The sequence below is a fragment of the Amphiura filiformis genome, chromosome 13 (genome assembly GCF_039555335.1).
Source record: "Amphiura filiformis chromosome 13, Afil_fr2py, whole genome shotgun sequence".
NCBI lineage: Eukaryota > Metazoa > Echinodermata > Ophiuroidea > Amphilepidida > Amphiuridae > Amphiura > Amphiura filiformis.
In genome coordinates, this window is record NC_092640.1 from 54,186,068 (window position 1) to 54,204,696 (window position 18,629).

The window sequence follows — 18,629 nt, forward strand, 5'->3', positions numbered from 1 at the left end:
GTATCATGCAAGCGCAAAGACAAGGCAAAATCCCTTGGAGATTCGTCTGCTGTACCAATTGCTCCAGATCAGACCATTGACCCTGCCCTCTTATTTCAACGGTTTGTAGTAGTGTCGCAAACAGGAGAGCTTTCAATGCAAGAGGTTATGGATTACGACCTCATTACATTTCCTCCCACCTTGTTTGATGCTAGAAACATTTTCCGAGAAGCAGATGAGCCTCAAATAGCTATACCATTATCACTGAACATTCAATCAACGTGACGTCAGGTGATTACGAAGTCCTCAAAGAGTCTTATCCAATTACTGATCATTACGTCCTTGATGGCGGTTCCTTGTTGCATCGAGTACCATGGAAAACTGGAGACAGTTATGGAATGATTACACAGTCATATGCAGACTTCACTGTTTTCCATTATGGATTGGCAACTGTGGTCTTTGATGGGTATGGTGGAGGTCCATCCATCAAAGACAATACACACCAACGACTCAACAACCATTCTCCCAAACCAGTCAAGGCAAATCATTGAGGAGTTTGGTAGCAAAGCTATGGCTGTTATGTTTGGCAGCAATGGGGAGAGTTCACTTGCAACCCTGCGCTACAACATATTTGTCAAGAAGATAACATCTGCAAAATAGTTTGTCACTCCTGAACGTTTGCCTCCTACTGCATCGGCCACCAAATGTCACTGCCTCGGAGTTTACTACCAGATTATGGTCTGGATGGGGACTAACAATGGTATGGATGTCTTGGACTGGGGGTGGAAAATAGACAGCAATCAGATGGTTCCGATCATGACTGACATGAAGGCTGCCCCTGATAACCTACTCAAAATGATCCACTGTAATTGCAAAAACTGCCCACCTCGCTGCAGCTGCCAAAGATATACGGACTACCATGTCATGCTGGATGTGGTCCCTGTCAAACTGACTCATGTAACAACCCACACAGCAATCAAATAGTTATGGAAGATGAGATGGAGAGTGAAAATGATGTACTATAGCCAATTAACTCAATTAAAATGATCAGCATTTTAGTCCTGCCTGAGTAAGGGACGTCATATGATATTGACAATGAAGGCTTCTACAATGTAGTAAAACATCATCATCATGTGCCTATATGTATGACTGAGTATACAAAAAATTGTATGAACTCGTTATGCCTATTATGTCAGAGTCTACATAATATTGTATGAACTCTCTATACCAATTATGTCCGAGTCTACATAATATTGTATGAACTCTTTTCCAAATTAGACTCTTTACAAGCCAATGGGATTACGCCTCTACCTAATTTTGACTAGCCAATTTATGACAGCCAACATTTGACCTGCCTATTGTGTCTCACCAATATTGACTTTTATATTATCATTGCTGAAATTGGGCAATCTATTTCAGCTTAACTAGGAGACTTGTCTCAGTACTCCTGCATAGGGATGGTAGGGATATCAACCAACCAACCAACCAACCAACCATCCAACCAACCAACCAACCAACCATCGCACTGCATTTTTTTTTCCGACTCCATCAGTGCTGGCAACTTTGTGGCTGTTGTCTTTACCCACTGGGAAGTACTTGTAAGATAATATAAATACAGTTCAAGTCATTTTAAGGTTTTTCTCACTTTACCAACCAATCATAGTGAGACACGTCACTACCAACCTCAAACGACAGGTAATATATACAGTATAAAACAATTTTGGCGACCATATTGGATGCCAAATTAAATTTTTTGGTTGGACCTCCAAACATGGGTGTAGATACTAAAATGTCAACTTTCAATAGATCATTATTGCGTTAAAAACTATCACCTAAATTCCAGATTTTAGGCAGCCAATTTGGATTTATAGCTTGCTTATCTGATTAATCTGAAATATTTTTGTTAGTCAAAGAGGAATCCTTGACCCCCAAAACATGGGTGTAGACACCAAAATTGCAACTCATGGGTGAAAAATAAGTAAATTATAAGGTTGTTGTTTTTTGCGGCCATTTTGGACACCATCTTGGATTTCTAGGTTATCTGATCACTCTGCAATATTGGATGATCTCAGCATAGGGGCTGGTCAAATATGACTATTGGTGACAGGTTATATTTCATTGCCAAACTGCAAAGGAACTCCAATGCCCTGGCTCCAATGTGGAAAGAATACAGGTCTTATCCCCTGATTACATGTCTATCATAGGCAAAAACACAACAACCAGCGGGAGAGCGTGGCGCAATGGTTAGGGTACTTGCCTTTAGTGCATGAGGTAATGGGTTCGATTCCCGGCGGTGGTGATTTGCTGGGATATTGACTTGGAGAAAAAAGTCTGAAATTAATTGGCAACATCTGCAGATTAAATTCAGACTTCCGCTCTCCCATGGTTCATTTAGAATTGGGTAAATAAATCATGAAAGTACTCCGTCCTTCGGAGGGGACGTCAAGCCGTTGGTCCCGTGTGCAGAGAGCCATACCTGTACATATATCTCGCAGCCAGTTTCGAAAAGAGTAGGGTGTTAACCCCTAACTGTTCCCAACCCGTCCCGGTGTTCAAATAGACCCCAATGGAAATAAGCTTCAATAGAGGCTTTCTTGGGTTATCCAGGGTTGTCCAAACCCGAACAAATCAAATCAAATCAAATCAACCGAAGACTGACCCGGGTGCTTGTTTCCTCTATGGATAGTGTGCATCATTCCTGGCCAATTAGGAGTTGCTTGTTTGAAGTTGATCAAGAGCTCCCATAAGATATCAATATCCTTATTGATGGAAATATATTGAATAAATCATTTATTAATAAAATAATGATTCCATTTTATTTGTTTTGTTTTTTTAATTGTTTAATAAAACAGTTTTATAAAACATTAAAAAAAATTGCAATTTTGGCAAAATATATCAGAAATGGCAGCCATTTTGAAATTCAAGATGGATGATATCACTTGGTGAAAGTTTTAATGGTCTCAATGGATTTGTTGAACTCACAAACATAGGGATAGACACCAAAATTATAGCTCTATGACAAGAAATAAGTGATTTATAGCAATTTTAAGGGTATCGGCGGCCATTTTGGACGCCATCTTGGATTTCTAGGTTATCTGATCACTCTGCAATATTTTTGTTGATCATAATAAAATCATTGACCCCCAAAACATGGGTTTAGACACCAAAATTCCAACTCTGTGGTGAAAAATAAATGAATTATAGTAATTTTAAGATTTTTTGGCGGCCATTTTGGACGCCATCTTGAAAAACCACTTTCCGGTAGCCCGATTTTTGGGACTTTTTTCTTTTATTCCTGAGGTCCCATAGTACCAAAATCAGTTAAAAAACCTTTTGTTGCAATTTTTTTGACGTAACCCCCCTTATTTTCATATATTCCCCGTCTAAGTTCGTAAATGACTTACAATACTTATGAATCTATAGCTTTTTGAAGCAATGCAGCAGTAGTAATACCTCCAAGAATGTCTAATCGAGATATGGAAACACCAAGCTGATTGGTTACCCAACTAACCATCTCCATGGCAACCAGTGAGTCCACACCATAGTTGATCATGGGTTGGGTAACATCTATGTCATCTACTGGCATGCAGAGTAGGTCAGCCATCTTGGATTTGATCCCATTTTCCATGTCTTCTTTGCCGATGGCGCTGTCTACTTTGTCAGTTGCCTTGCTGCTAGTTGTGAGATGATGAAATTTGAGCATGGACTTGTGGCAGAATTGCTGAGTTGAACCCCAGTCCTGTAGAGATATGAAGAACATGTTTAAGAAAAGTCTTTTAATACGTATATCTTTAATACGTAGAATGATCAGGAAACAGCATTTTTTATATATTTCAAAATAAATCAGTTAAATCTCAATATAAGTTAAAAGTATACCCATTATATGAACAATTTGGTATATCAAAAATTGCATGTTGTTGAAAATGTAACCTTTTGTTGACCTTATAACTCCTGAAGTAAATGCCATAGATATGACCAACCGTTTTTGTAATACAAAATTGAACTTGACTACTTTATCCACTACCGTCTGTAAATAGAAACCAAAAGATCTTTTTAAATATTTTTTGACCATTTTCATATTTCACAATAGTCCCAGTATAACATAAAAAAACCTTCTCTAGAGACAATTGTCACATTGTCTTTCTTGATTTAGCATAAAACCGTATAGCTGTAAATACCCGTTTGGAGGATGACATCGATTGTTTCAGAGCATATAAGTATTGCAAATAATTTATGCACATTCACTTCTATAATATACATTTCAAATGAGTGCTCAAGAATGTTCTTAATTTTCAGAAGGACCAATGGAATGGTACCAAGGTTTTTCAAACGCCGTTTACTCAGAACAGCAATTTTGCGTATTCGGCACTCTGTCGTGTTCATAGCGATATTATCCTGGGTTCACTGGAGGGGCATGGGAACTATCACTACTGCTCTGTGATATTGATTTTAAGTAAAATGCTAATTTTAATAAATCCAAAGGTCCATGGAAATGAATGAGGTGTAACTGGAGCTACAATATATTATATTATAATGTTAGAAGCATGATACGTTGTTCATACAAGGAAACGTTTAGATACTTTTTACTTACCTGATTTGCTAAGCACACCACGGGTAGATCTCTCTGTTGCAGGTGTCTTCCAAGTACATTCAGAAACTCATCCACATGAATCTGCAGCAAGCCTTTCATTGCCAATATTTTCACTTCGTCATCTTTGTCTGCCAAATAGCCTGCCCCTTTGAATCGAGAGAGCTGGCAAGCCTTCAGAATGGCGCTTTTCAGCAAGACCATCTAAGTAGTTGTTGGCAGCACAGTAGATTGGTTGTGCTGGGTGACCCCAGAGAGCAGCAAGAGATGAAAGAAGAAAGAATATGTCTAGATCATCTTCTTTGGTCAGAGTATGCAAGTGATGAGCTCCCGATACCTTTGCATCAAGGATGCGATTCGCTTGTTCATGTGTTATCTCAGAAAGCTTCTCCTCTTCGATCACACCAGCTAGATGGAAGATACCTTTAATTGGTGGAACTGTACTGTCATTACGTAGACTGTCCAACATGTGACTAACACCCTTTTCATCAGCTACGTCAATTTGGTACTTGCTAACTGTCACTCCATTAGTTTGTAGGTAGTTCACCATTCTTCGTGCTGCTGCAGTTCTTGCTCCATTTCGAGATACAAGGACGATATGTCTTGCGCCATTGTCGCAGAGCCACCTGGACAAAGCTTGACCAATACCACCATAACCACCTGTCACGATGTATGTTGCTGTGGATGAAAACTGTTGTAAAGCTGGTTTTAATTCTTCTGGTTGGAAGTCATCGGATATATCAAACACAATCTTGCCAATGTGCGATCCCTTTGCCATGAACCGAAATGCATCTGTTAACTTCTTCATTGGATACACTGATGTTGGTATTGGTTTCAGCTTGTTTGTTTCGAACAAGTTGACTACTTTCTGCATCAGCCGTTGAACTGAACCGGGACTCTGTCGCATGAGTATATCCACTTGGCATGAAATGAAACTCTTGTTTTCCAAAAGAGCATTCATTGAAAGGTATGAATTCTGTAGAATATCCCGTTTGCCAATTTCACAGAATCGTCCACATGGAGCAAGAACTGACATGCTTGTAGCTAATAGCTTGCCTGAAAGGGAGTTAAGGACAACATCCACACCTCGACCTTTTGTATAGCTCATGATATCATCGTAGAATTTGGTTGATCGAGAATCACTGACCATCTCTACCCCAATTATATCTCGTAGGTATTGTCGTTTCTCGTCTGTGCCCGCAGTGCAGATTATTTTGGCTCCCAGCATTCTTGCGATTTGAATAGCTGCCAATCCAACACCACCACACGCAGAGTGAATCAGAATTGTCTCATCTGGTTGAAGATTAGCACGTTCAACTAGACTCATGTAGGCTGTTACAAACACCACTCCAATTGAGGCACTTTCCGTCCAATTAAGTCGCTTCGGTTTCGGTGCTGTCAGTTGTGCATCACATATAACATGAGAAGCAAAGCACTTTTTGCTGAACGCAATCACTTCATCACCAACTTTCACATTCTTCACTCCAACTCCAACTTCTTCTACAATTCCAGCGCATTCAATTCCAAAAGACGGATGCGATTCTGATTCTAATCCCTCTAGCAGACCCATCGACATCATAACATCTTTGAAGTTCAGAGGAGCTGCTCGTGCACAGATCTTGACATGGCCCGGTGTAGTTTTCATATTAGCGATATCATGGAAAGCAAGATCGTCAATAGATCCACTGCCTTTCTGAGAGATAACCTGTTCCACTCTCCAACTTGTCGTGCTTGTAGAAACTGTTCTGTTGGTTTCCAACTCGTGATGAACTATACGTGGAGCACATCGAACTCCCTTTCGGATGGCAATTTCTCTCTCTGGTACGTTTGGTTCCTTCATCATTTTCATCAGTGTTTGGAAGTTTTCTTTAACACTGCAGCCTGAATCAAAATCAACTGAGTAGATGGGGACATTTGGAACTTGGTTGCTGGCGGCTCTAGCCAGTCCAATAGCCAAGGATGTGTTGGGAAAGGTGGATTCCTTGTTGCCGCCCGTTGTTAGCACCCAAACACATTTAACACTCTGTGGATAACGCTCAACTGCTTGCAGAAGCTTCAACAGTACATGTAGTTTACTATCAGCATCACTGTAGATGTACATCACGTTCACCGGAGAAGCGGTGTGTTCATGGAAGAGACTGGCGAATTCTGTCGCTTCAGAAAATGCTTTGATGTCAATATCTCCCCTGTAGGCTGCTTCAATCTCGTCCTCCAGCTTGTTGATTTCTCGGACAATCATCAATTTTGTAGAAGCAGCCGTTTCAATGATCCCATCATTGTCCCTCGTTTGGAACTTCATTCTATTCTCCTTTTCATTCTTTCGTCCAACTACAACACTATGGAAAAACACTTTTGGTGTAGAAGCTGACGAGACGTCATGAAGACCAATACTGCGCATGACATCCACCCAAGTCTGACGTTCCATCCAATATCTTTCTTTGCGGTAGTCATCAAACACCATAGCACCAAACCACAACTCTCTCAGGAAGTGAGTATTCGTGCCCTCAATGATAAACATGAGGCCATCTTGAGTGAGGAGGTTGGCAATGTAACCTGAGCTTCTGTTGACATCAACAGCGGCATGTAGGGTATCTAAGCAGATGACAATGTCATAACTACCTGGCACAAACCCCTGATCCACAACATCCTTCTCGATATCAATCTGCTTGTACTGGATGAAGGGATACATTGATAGATTTTCTTGGCCTTGTTTGAAGAATGTAGCACTGACATCTGTGAAAACGTACTCCACTTGATTAGACAATCCAAGATCTTTGAGTGGCTTTACGATGAAGCGGGTTAGGCCGCCAATTCGTGCTCCTAGCTCCAAAATCCGAACCACGCGTTTTTGTTTTAACCCCTCCACCACAGCTTTGTTGATAGCCTCTGCTGCTGCTTTGTAATGCACTCTTGTGGTGAGAGAATCGTAGAAGTATCTGTCTAACCCTTCCGGAGAAAACATGATTGAGACAGCTACTTGTGGGTCTCTTAATGTGTCTGGAAGGGCTTCGCCAAGAGTTTTCGTAAGACTGATCTCCGCATCCAGCTCGGGACAGTGCTTCTTGACTCTTTCCATTATCTCTGGGATTGCATCATATGGTATATCTTTGACTGAAGAAGATGATGCGATAGTTTTGAAACGGGTAATATATTTCTCACAACTTTGTCCTTTGCATCGTTCTTCTTCTGGAACTGTTTCTAGTGCATTTCGGATGTAGGATGTGCAAATTGCTTCTATGTCATCAAGTACTTCCTCAGCACGATGAATAGCATTCATCTCTTCTTCATGAGTGGAAACAAGATGAGACTCTTCTAAAACCTCCTTGATGACGGATGGTGGGAGTGAACAAGCCGCGATTGGTTGCCATTGGGTCGTGTAGATACATGTACCAATATCAATGTCTGACTGAATACCATAGAAGTTTCGGAGTCCTGATATTTGAGCTAAGATTTTACCACTTTCTGTAGCCATTGTGATGTCAGCAGTCAAAATAGTGCTGTTACAGTCAACTATATTGGTGTAAACAATGATTGGCTGTCGTGTTGGTAGGGATGGATCTGTCATCTGGAGGGTGTCTATATGAACTGGTTTATACATCGTTGCACCTGGTCCAATGCTAGCCAAAGCCAGTTGGAAGGTGGCATCCAAATGAGGAATGGAAATTCTCTGATTGGAGTCCGAAATTGGAGATAAATATGCTATTGACTCGTCATCACCTAAGAAAGCTTTGTCTACTATTTGAAAAGCAGGGCCGTAGGAAAAACCAACACTCTGCATCGTGGCATTCATCTCTTCTTTTGTGATCTCATTGTCGCATCTCTTTATGATCTTCTCAACTGGTAATATCATTTCCTTAGACGTTGCATCTGTTTTGGTGTCGATGATAGCATTGCAGTGAACGTTGTTGTCGCATTTGACTTGCACGTGGTCTCCTTCTTTGTGAAGATCTAGATGGAGAACACCTTTCTTGTCACTATCTTTAGGCCATGGTAAAACCCTTGTGAAGTTCACATCTTTCATACGTGGAGCTTCGTGGTCTTTGAAACTCATCTCAGTGATGAACTCTACATAGCCTGCGCTTGGGAAGACAATTTTGTCGTTTTCCACGTGATCAGCTAAATACGGGAAATTCGTCATGGTAATCTTGCCATTTTGTCCTTTGAATGATCTGTCATCAAGTCCTAAGCGTTTTTCTCGACGTTCTTCTGTCTCCAACCAAAAGCTTTGATGCTGCCATTGGTATGTTGGTATCGGTGCCCATTCTGCAGCGTTCTTGGTGATAGCAGCCCAGTGAGGATCTACGCCGGCAACGTAAAGACATCCTATAGCTCGCTGAATGGAATGCAAATCATCCTTGTCTCTGATGCTAGAATTGACTGTTGAAATACTGCGCTTCGGATCTATGGATCGGACGATCTGCTTCACACAAGAGAGCAGTGTGGCTGATGCAGATACCTCGAGGAATATATCAATGTTGGAGTCCTGAAGAAGTTCTTCCACTGCAAATTGAAAGAGGACGGGTTTGCGGATATTATTCCACCAATACTCTGCGTCTAAAGCTTCTTGGTGGTAGTGGCCAGTTACCGTAGAGTAGAAATGGACTTGGTCTGTCACTGTCTCTGATGTAATGATACCCTGCATTACCTGGTTGAAAGACTCTTCTATTGGGTCCATCTCTGGAGTGTGAAAGGCAGAGGTTACGCGAAGCTGTTTTGCTGCCAGGATGTTTATCAACAATGGCTGCAATCTCATCACTGTCTCCAGCAAGAGTGATAGCACCAGGACCGTTGATGGCAGCGATGTAGACATTCTGATGTTGTTTACATATGACTTTGGCTTGTTCTACAGTAGCTCGGAGTGCAGCCATGCATCCTGCTCCCGTCAGTTTTGCTTGTTCGTGACTTCGATGATATATCACAGCAATCGCTACTTGAAGAGTCAAACCTTCGCATGCATAGGCTGCTGCCACTTCACCTAAACTATGACCTACCACTATATCAGGTTCTACTCCCCAATGTGACCACAGCCGGTACATTCCGATCTGAATGAAGAGGATAGCAGGTTGGATCACCTCAACACTTTGCAGAGCATCTTCAGCAGATGTGAATGGCGAAGTAGCTTCGGCGATATTCCGGCTACCAAATAGACCACATGATTTCAGCACTGACCATCCACTTAATTCCTTGAATAACTCGTCACATTCAACAACACTGTCATGGAATACCTGCTCATGTTCAAATAACCTTCGCCCCATGTCAATCCATTGTTGACCTTGTCCTGGAAAAACAAAGCATATTTTCGGTTTGTTTGGATTCACTCTGCCGACCACTACAGATTCTGATCCTGTGTTCTGAGTGAAAGCAAGAATAGCGTTGCGGAAGTTTGCAGCAGAGTTTGCTATGACAGTCATCCTGCATGGATGGTGATACCTCCTTGTTGCCTGCCAAGCTGCGACTGAGAGGGCATCCTTGTTACACTCAAATGACTCCCATTTGGCAGTTAGATCTTTGAGTGCTTCGGGGGTATTTGCAGATAAAGGAACTACAATTGACTTGCCTTCAGTGGAGGACTCCTTTCCGAAGGACCAGCCAGACTTTTCTTTTGGCGTCACATCTGATTTAGGTGCCTCTTGGAATACCATGTGTGCAATTGCACCAGCAAAGCCAAAACTGTTTAACCCAATGGTAAAGGGGGATCCATCATCTTGGATTTCGTCTATATCCCTTTGAACTTCAATGTTGAGCACATCTTTGTTGATTTTAGGGTTAAATTCATGAAAATTGATGGTTGGAACCAGCTGTTTGTTCGTCAACATCAGAGCAACCTTGATCGCAGCTGTGATCCCAGCAGCACCCTCATTGTGGCCAAAGTTACCTTTCACAGACCCTATTTTGATTGGACTTTTCCGACTTGGTCCAAAAACTGCCCCGATAGCACCTGCTTCAATTGGATCCCCAACAGATGTCCCAGTTCCATGGGCTTCTACGTACTGCACTGAGGACATTGGTATACTGAATCTGTTGTATACGTTTCGCATGACCATTTCTTGTGCTTCTGCAGATGGCATAGTAAGACTCTTGCTGAATCCACTGGCGCCGATGGCGCTTCCTCTTATAACTGCATAAATATGGTCTTTGTTAACCAATGCATCATCCAGACGCTCAAGTATAAATGTGCCCCATCCTTCACTTCTTACGTAACCTTTAGCTGTATCAGAAAACGGGCAACATTTGCCTTCGGGACTCAATACCCCAAGTGTGCTGAGTCCTACCATGACTTCTGGCAGAAGTATACTCTGGCAGCCACCGGCAACTGCAGTCGTACACTCTCCTTCCCGTATAGCAGTGCAGGCCATATGCAAGGCGGTTAAAGAAGATGCACAGGCAGTATCTACTACAATGCTTGGACCACTAATATCGAATGCGTAGGAAATACGGTTTGCTATTACAGAATGTACGCTACCTGTATGGGTGTATGGGTTGGTCAAAGATGTGTCCATTGACATGATGTGGTAATCCATAGTACTAACGCCTATGTAAACACCGCAGCTTTCACCTAATGTTTCAGGAATGATTCCTGAAAACATAAAATAAAAACATAAATAAACAAATGAAGGTAAATACAACACAATGAATTAATGGTCCTTGATCCGACCGACAGCCCCCCCTCCCGATTTACCTCGTTGTTGATGAGATTTTGTATCATTATAATAGATCCTATTTTTCTCATTACTATCCTGAAATTTGACGTTCAAATTAAATTGTATTTCCGAAGAAATCACATGCCCATTGCATTATGGGTAGGTCCATGTTAGTAACAGCTTACCGATACTCCTTTATGATTATATGCGTCGTATGTGCACGCTTTCTATAACATTATAAGTGCAATACACTCCTCAAAAGAATTAAAGGATCAAATAAATATATCAGCATTTTGGATAACATAGGATATGATGATAATATTATTGATAATTGTGCTTGATCTTTCATTGCATCACTTGTTCCCTAAGTGGTAGACAAAATTAACTCGCTATTATCCGCTATCAACCACATCTTGAGGGAGGGGGAAAATGGAGGCTAAAATTTCGAATTTGAAGCCATTTTTCAAACGTCACCACGGTCAAGGTCAAGTCACATATTGAGATGGGTTTGTGTACGTGATGTATGTTTGTGGGGAAAGTCATTAATGTAACCGCACAAAAGATGATCCCCAGCTCCCTCCTCACATATCTGAGGATAGGGGTCATAATTGAGCTCCCTTTATAGTGGAACGTAATACATAAATGAATACTCTATATGTTCTGTGCCATTTAATGATCACGATTAAGACCCCTACCCTCAGAGAAACGAGGAGGGAGCCGGGTGGTCATCTTTTGTACGGTTACATTAATGACTTTCCCCAGGGAGAAGAGAGGGGGCATGTCAAATATTCCCCGGGGATACATTGAGGGCATCTTATACCCACTAATGTGACGTGTATAAACCCAAATACACGTCACATACACAAACCTAGCCCGAGGTACTCACACCTCCGTCACTACAATTTCCAATGTCCTTCTCCGTAAGAAGGTCTGAGACTCCTGAGCATATCTGGTCCAGGGTACACATAAAATACCACTTTTTCTCATAAATACCACTTCCTACCATTCCTCACGTAAAGATGAGACTTAAACAAAACATATTTGGTGCATGTTCGTAAATTTTGAGCACATTTGAGGATGTAAAAGACCAGACTTGCGACTGTTATCGTCGCCGTGTTTTGAATTCTTCCTATAAATAGATGCCGTCAGTGTGACGTCATCACCGCGATGTGAGTACGCGGTGCCCCGTTTTACGTACGTAGGGCATTCATGGCCATAGTGAGGAAGGAACATGGCCATGATGTTTCGGGCTAACACAAACACACCCCAATATGTGACTTGACCTTGACCGTAGTGACTTTTGAAAAATGGCTTCAAAATCGAAATTTTGAACGTCAAATTTTAGGATGGTGATGAGAAAAATACAAGCTTCTATTTATGCAGTGAAGATGAGAAAAGACACTATGTAATATCAACGAGAATTTATTATAGGCCTTCACAACGTACGGCAGTGGAATCTTACAATTTTTAAAAACAGTTTGAAACTACTATAGTGATGATGATAGGTATGAATCTATTGTGATGTGCCCTGAGTAATTTGATTTAATTTAATTATTTAACTTTGTTTACAAGCTGAAAGTATTTCATGAGATGAGAAACCCCCTTGTACGTGCAAGATGATGGTGTGGAAAGTCATTTTTGGAATTCCCCAAAAATTATTGTAAACAAAGTCAGATCTATGTTTGGAACTTCCCCAGTTCAGTATATTGCACCATAGTCAGAAAAAAAACCAGGAAGTGATGTAATGTGAAAGGTGAATGTGTATAATTAATCTTGGGAAATCCCAAGATTGCAGCAATGTTGTGAAAATGTGATTGAAGTAATGGTTTATTAATAGATGATGGGTTTTTGCATGAGTACTGATATAAAAAGCTGGAGGCTTTTGTTGGGACATTACAGAATGCCATGGGAGATTGAGAAACTCCACATGTGTGTGATGGTCTTCGTGCTTCAAAAAAGAAGTACATTTTAACCAGTTTATACAGCCAATAATTGAGCTAATTTTAATACAGCAACGAAGAAGACAGCGAGCACACAAAAGTGCTCTTCCTCATCAAAGGATTAAAAGTTCTTCTGTCAAATTGCTGGAGTTTGCTGGGTTTGTGAAGGCCAGGCATATGTCAAAAAACAGCGGAGCTGTGTTAAAGAAACCTGTTCCATGGAAAAAGAGTGATTGGTGAAAGAAACACCATTTTTGGAGAAAGCAGCGCAAGGTGATATATTTGTGGAGAAAGCAGCGCAAGGAGATATATTTGTGGAGATGGCAGCGCAAAGGAGATTGGAGGAAGCATCATCATTTTCGTATGAGGATTTTATACGCAAGGACTTATAAATGCAAGTGTACAATGGACTTCGCTGATTTTCGCAGGACAAGTGAATAAGGATATATTACATCAGTCGTCCAGAACATTGCAAGAACTCTAGAATCACCAACAAGAAGATCGCTGGTTAAGTACCGATAGAATAAAACTGATTGTGTGATTTTATTGTAATTGTTGTTATATGTACCAAGCATACTTTGTTTTCAATTAAAGACTTAGATTTGTTAGCTTAAAATCAAACAGTGTATTTGTGTTGTGCATTCGTGTGAGTTCGGGTAAAAGGTGATTTTGGCCTTGAGTCAGTGGGACTCGTAACACTATGATGATATATATTAGGCGCTGACAATAATTGTGTTTCTTTATATATATTTTTACTTAATTCCATTTATAAAAATAATGATGACTATTTGTAATGATGGTGTCCTGTTGTTTATGGTCAACCCGTTTATATAGCATAATAGCAATACCGTAGCAATATCTGAACTTTTTTATTAATAGAAATGCGATTATTTTCCCTGGATGAGTTGGTTCATTAAATGTGATGCGATCAAGCAAAATCAGTCGGACCTCGGGAATATTATATTTTCAGTTTCTAATAAGATAGTAAAAAGCATTTACAAAGCTGCATTTTGCAGAAAACCCCATTGAAATTGAACAACCAGTTCCAAAGATATGAGCAATTAAAGAGTTTCCAAAACAAGTTCTGACTGATTTTGCTTGATCGCATTACAAATCATTAAATATATTTTTATAGCTCCAAACATAACAAAACTCGTCATTCTGCGCCGGGAAAAAACAATACTATAATTTTAACACCACATAATGTATACTCCTACCTTTTGATGTTACATATATCGAACAGACAAGTTATTAATTATGTGAAAGTAGTATTTCTAGTATTTGAGCATATATACTTTCTACGACCCACCCCCCCCACCCGAGTATTATCAAGAATCTATTGCTTGCGTGCTGGTTTCAGATAACGCACTGTTTAGCATGCAGGGTTTATACAATTTGGGTTATGACATGATGCAGTCATGTCTACAGTAGAATTCATCTCGACCTTTGCAGGACTTAACCCCATTAAAAGCTATTAAACCAAGATAACACTCATTGAAACAGCTCAACTGATTAAATCGGATCTTCTCTGGTTGTACACAAGTGACTGTTTTCATGTGCGATATCGCAATAAAGCTGGTATTTATAGCTTCAGTTGGGTAACCGATTATAAAGGAAACGAAAGGAAACAATGTTATGTGTGGCTTTGTTCACGAAATCAGACAATGTCGTGCTTTTTGTAAACCAGCATTCTTGAAAATGAGCAACATAATGATTTTTGACTTAACACGGTTTAGAAATAATTTCTTCATATTTTTGGTGTTATCTGTCGTTTACATGTCCTTCCTAAAACACAAAAGTACGACCCTCTCCAAACACCTAAATTAGCTAAAAATTTAGGACATGTTACAAAACTTTATTTTCTAGAACCTATTTAGAATAATTTAAATGTAGCTTTTACCGGTTTTTTGTGGCATCCTTCAGAAGTGAGCGGTCCGATACCAATATTTTCGGTCAAATCTCCATTCAAATAACACGGGAGTTGGCTAGCTATGCCTTGCCCTCACTCATATTTTACAAAAGTACGACCATTTCTGAACATCTAACCTAGCTGTAATTTTAGGTCATGTTAGAGAAATATATTTGCTAGAAGTTTTGGAGAATAAATAAAATATTGGCTGGTTATTTTTCACACAGTGATGTTAACTAGGCAAGTGTCCATTCTCCCAACATACATCATTTGTAGGGGCCACGCGTCAATGGTGAGAGCACTGTGTATTGTGTATAGGAAAACGGACAGTAACTGCAGTATGAAGGGTAGCTCGTAAACTATAACGCAAGGGAGAAGAATACATAACGGTGAATGGGAAATGGGCACTGGAAGTTTATTGCTGTTAATGTATGCTTCTGATGATGGTGAGGTAGATGTGGTATCTTTATTGTTGATGGTGGCGATAATATTGTCAATTGGTGTGGAATGTGGATATTTTGCTTATCACTGTTGTTCCTACTGCTCTATTGTTGATGTTGAAGCTTTTGTTACTATGCTAACTTATAAATTACCTGCGTCTTGGAAAGCTTCATAGGTAACTTCTAGAATATGACGTTGTTGTGGATCCATGGAAGCGGCTTCTCTTGGTGAAATCTAATATTAATGATAAATGAAAAGATATATAATATGAGCAAAATTTGATTTAAAAAAACCAAGAACATTGCAGAGCACAGCTAATCAATGTCAATTAACTTTCACTTTAACCCAAGTATTACTTGTTGTTTTACTCTGAGCAAAATAGTTTAGTAGATGAACCAAAGAATCATGAACATTAATTTGAACTACCAGCCCAAGACAAAAAACATAATAAAACTGGCCTCAAAAAGAAACTTATAATTTTTCACAAGGTCATATCTTAAAATGCTGTCCATAAAAATGAACAAAAATACACACAGGATTACTTCAATCCTCTACTCTAAACACATGTCAGTAACCAAGCAGTTGTCCAACAGACACAACAGTAAAATACACTGACATGGAACAGCTTCCGGGACCACATTCACAGGCGAATAATTGGAACCCAGCAAAAGAAATCTGTGAGAATGCGTGCAAGATCCTTGCACAGGTGATTATTTCCAAAGAGTAAGTGGAATAGTGTGGAACGGGGTTGCTTCTGCTTTTCACACACTTTCTTCGAGAAACAGATCTTGTTCCACACTATTCCATTTACTCACAGATTTTTTGTGTTGGGTGCCAATTATTAGGCTGTGAATGTGGTCCAGGCAGCTGTTCCATGTCAATGCATTTGCTGTTGTGTCAGTTGGACAACTGTTTAGTTACTGACCAGCGTTTAGAGTAGAGTATTGAAGTAATCCTGTGTGCAATTTTTGTTCATTTTTATTGACACTATTTTAAGATATGACCATGTGAAAAATTGTAAGTTTCTTTTTAAGGCCAGTTTACTTTTAAAATTAAGCACAAACTAACGATCGAATAACAAACCGTGCAAACCAGCGTATCGCCTTACCTTAAAGAAAGTATTATCGAACTTATCGATATCATGGATGAACCCGCATCTTTTAGTGACCATCTTACTGTGATTGGATTGGTCTGGATCATAGAATGATTCAATTGACCACCGGTCTGGTGGAATTTCGGTAATCATCTCCTGTCCATTGACCAACACGTCCCAGAATTCTTGCGGTGTAGTCACTCCACCAGGCATGCATGCGGCAACCTTAAACAACAACGCACATGCACATTTTAGATCAAAATGATCCTAACATCCAGAGTTAAAATCAACGCAGAAGATTTATAAATGTGTAGATGATGAGAGTGGGTGAGCTGATGTGGATAAGTCCGAGATGCAGCTCAGACTGAAACACCAAAGGTCGGTTTTGTGATGAGTCGGGTAAACAAAGAGCGCCCTCATATTTGTATTTTTATTTGTATTTTTATTTTTAATTTTTTTTAAATTTTATTTTAATACACGCTGCAGTAGTGTCTTGGTATTAGACGTATCGTCGGACGTATTTGCAAAAGCTGCCTTCGGTAATTTTTATTATCATTGTTGTATTCTACATATTGTTATTTTATATTTCACCATGCTTCTCTCTTTCGTGAAATGCCATAGGATTGTAATATTGTGATAACCATGTAACATTAATTTAAAATATTTATATTTACAGTGTTTCTCATCACAATATTAGATGAAAATAATAAAAGGTCACACAAGGCAGCCATTGCAAATACGTCAGTATGTGATACAGGCGACGATGTCTTGTGGAGCCGCTTTTATAATAAAAAAAATATAATAGGCATATATTGTTTACAGCTTATTATTACAAATACTATTACAAAATATATTATTATTATTATATTATATTATTTGTAATAGACAGAAATAGCTTATGCCATATCAGTACTTACCAATTCCAACAACCGCAACTGGACACTTCTCGCTTGTCTGATCCAAACTCATGTTGCTTTCTTCAATTTATTTAATCTGTTAAAATAAGAAAATAATAAAACGATAAAGTTGTATTTCTTATAGATTTCAAATTAAAGAAGAATGAAAATAAACAAAAGTTTGAGAAAACAGAGTAAATTGAGAATTAGAAAACTTATTGGACTTGCGTTGCGTGGTGGAAAAATATTAAAACAACTTGTTAACAAATAAATAGTTATTAATACATGCGTTAAAACAATTATTTAAATAATCCAAGCAGGATTTTTGTCATAAAAGGAAATGATACAGAATATAAATAGGGCAAGTGCGTTGTGAATGGAAATGTCGTGCAGAATGATTGTTTAAGAGAACTGGAATGAGCGTTTTGAGCGTTTCGACAGCATTTTTTGTAGGACACGAGAGCACATCAGACCTATCGAATTGCATTCTGAATACGAAGAATGTCTTTCTGATATCAAATAATTTTCATTTTATGAAATTCACGATATAATACAAGTTTTATGACAAATTATTAAAATTTGATATTTTTCACATTTTGGAGATATAACAGTCCTCGAAGTAAATTTTATAAATTTAATAAATATAGTCTTAACGTGTATGTAGCTGGGAGGAAAAGCTGGGAGGAAAAGCCGACGATCAATTGAAAATTTTGACCTTTCATATTGAAGATATGGATTTTTTTCCCAAAAGACCTAATTATTTTTTTTGGTGTTTTGGGAAAAAATCCATATCTTCAATACGAAAGGTCAAAATTTTCAATTGATCGTCGGCTTTTCATCCCACCTACATACACTTTAGGTAGAAATCATCAGATTTATAAAGTTTACTTCGAGTACTGTTAAATATCAAAATATCAATTTTAATGATTTGCCATTTTAACCCCTTTTAAAATATATCTGCTGAATCATGCTGACATGAACTCTGTCTACGGCATTGGTTTTAGGAAGAATGACACGAATTCTGTACAATATAGTTTTCACCATTAAATGATCAATGTTCCGTGTAAATCTGGTGTCTGGTCTAGATATTCATTACGTAGTACACAGATTCAATGTTGTAACAATATTTAATATAGTAACTA

At 39.2% G+C, this 18,629-nt stretch overlaps 1 long non-coding RNA gene and 1 pseudogene across 1 annotated transcript in view; both read right to left on the reverse strand.

The window, feature by feature from the left end:
* Positions 1-18,629, reverse strand: part of LOC140167333 (uncharacterized) — a 525,284-nt gene that overhangs the window by 126,042 nt on the left and 380,613 nt on the right. The window lies entirely within an intron of this gene.
* LOC140168740 (uncharacterized) lies at positions 3,371-16,804 on the reverse strand (annotated as a pseudogene).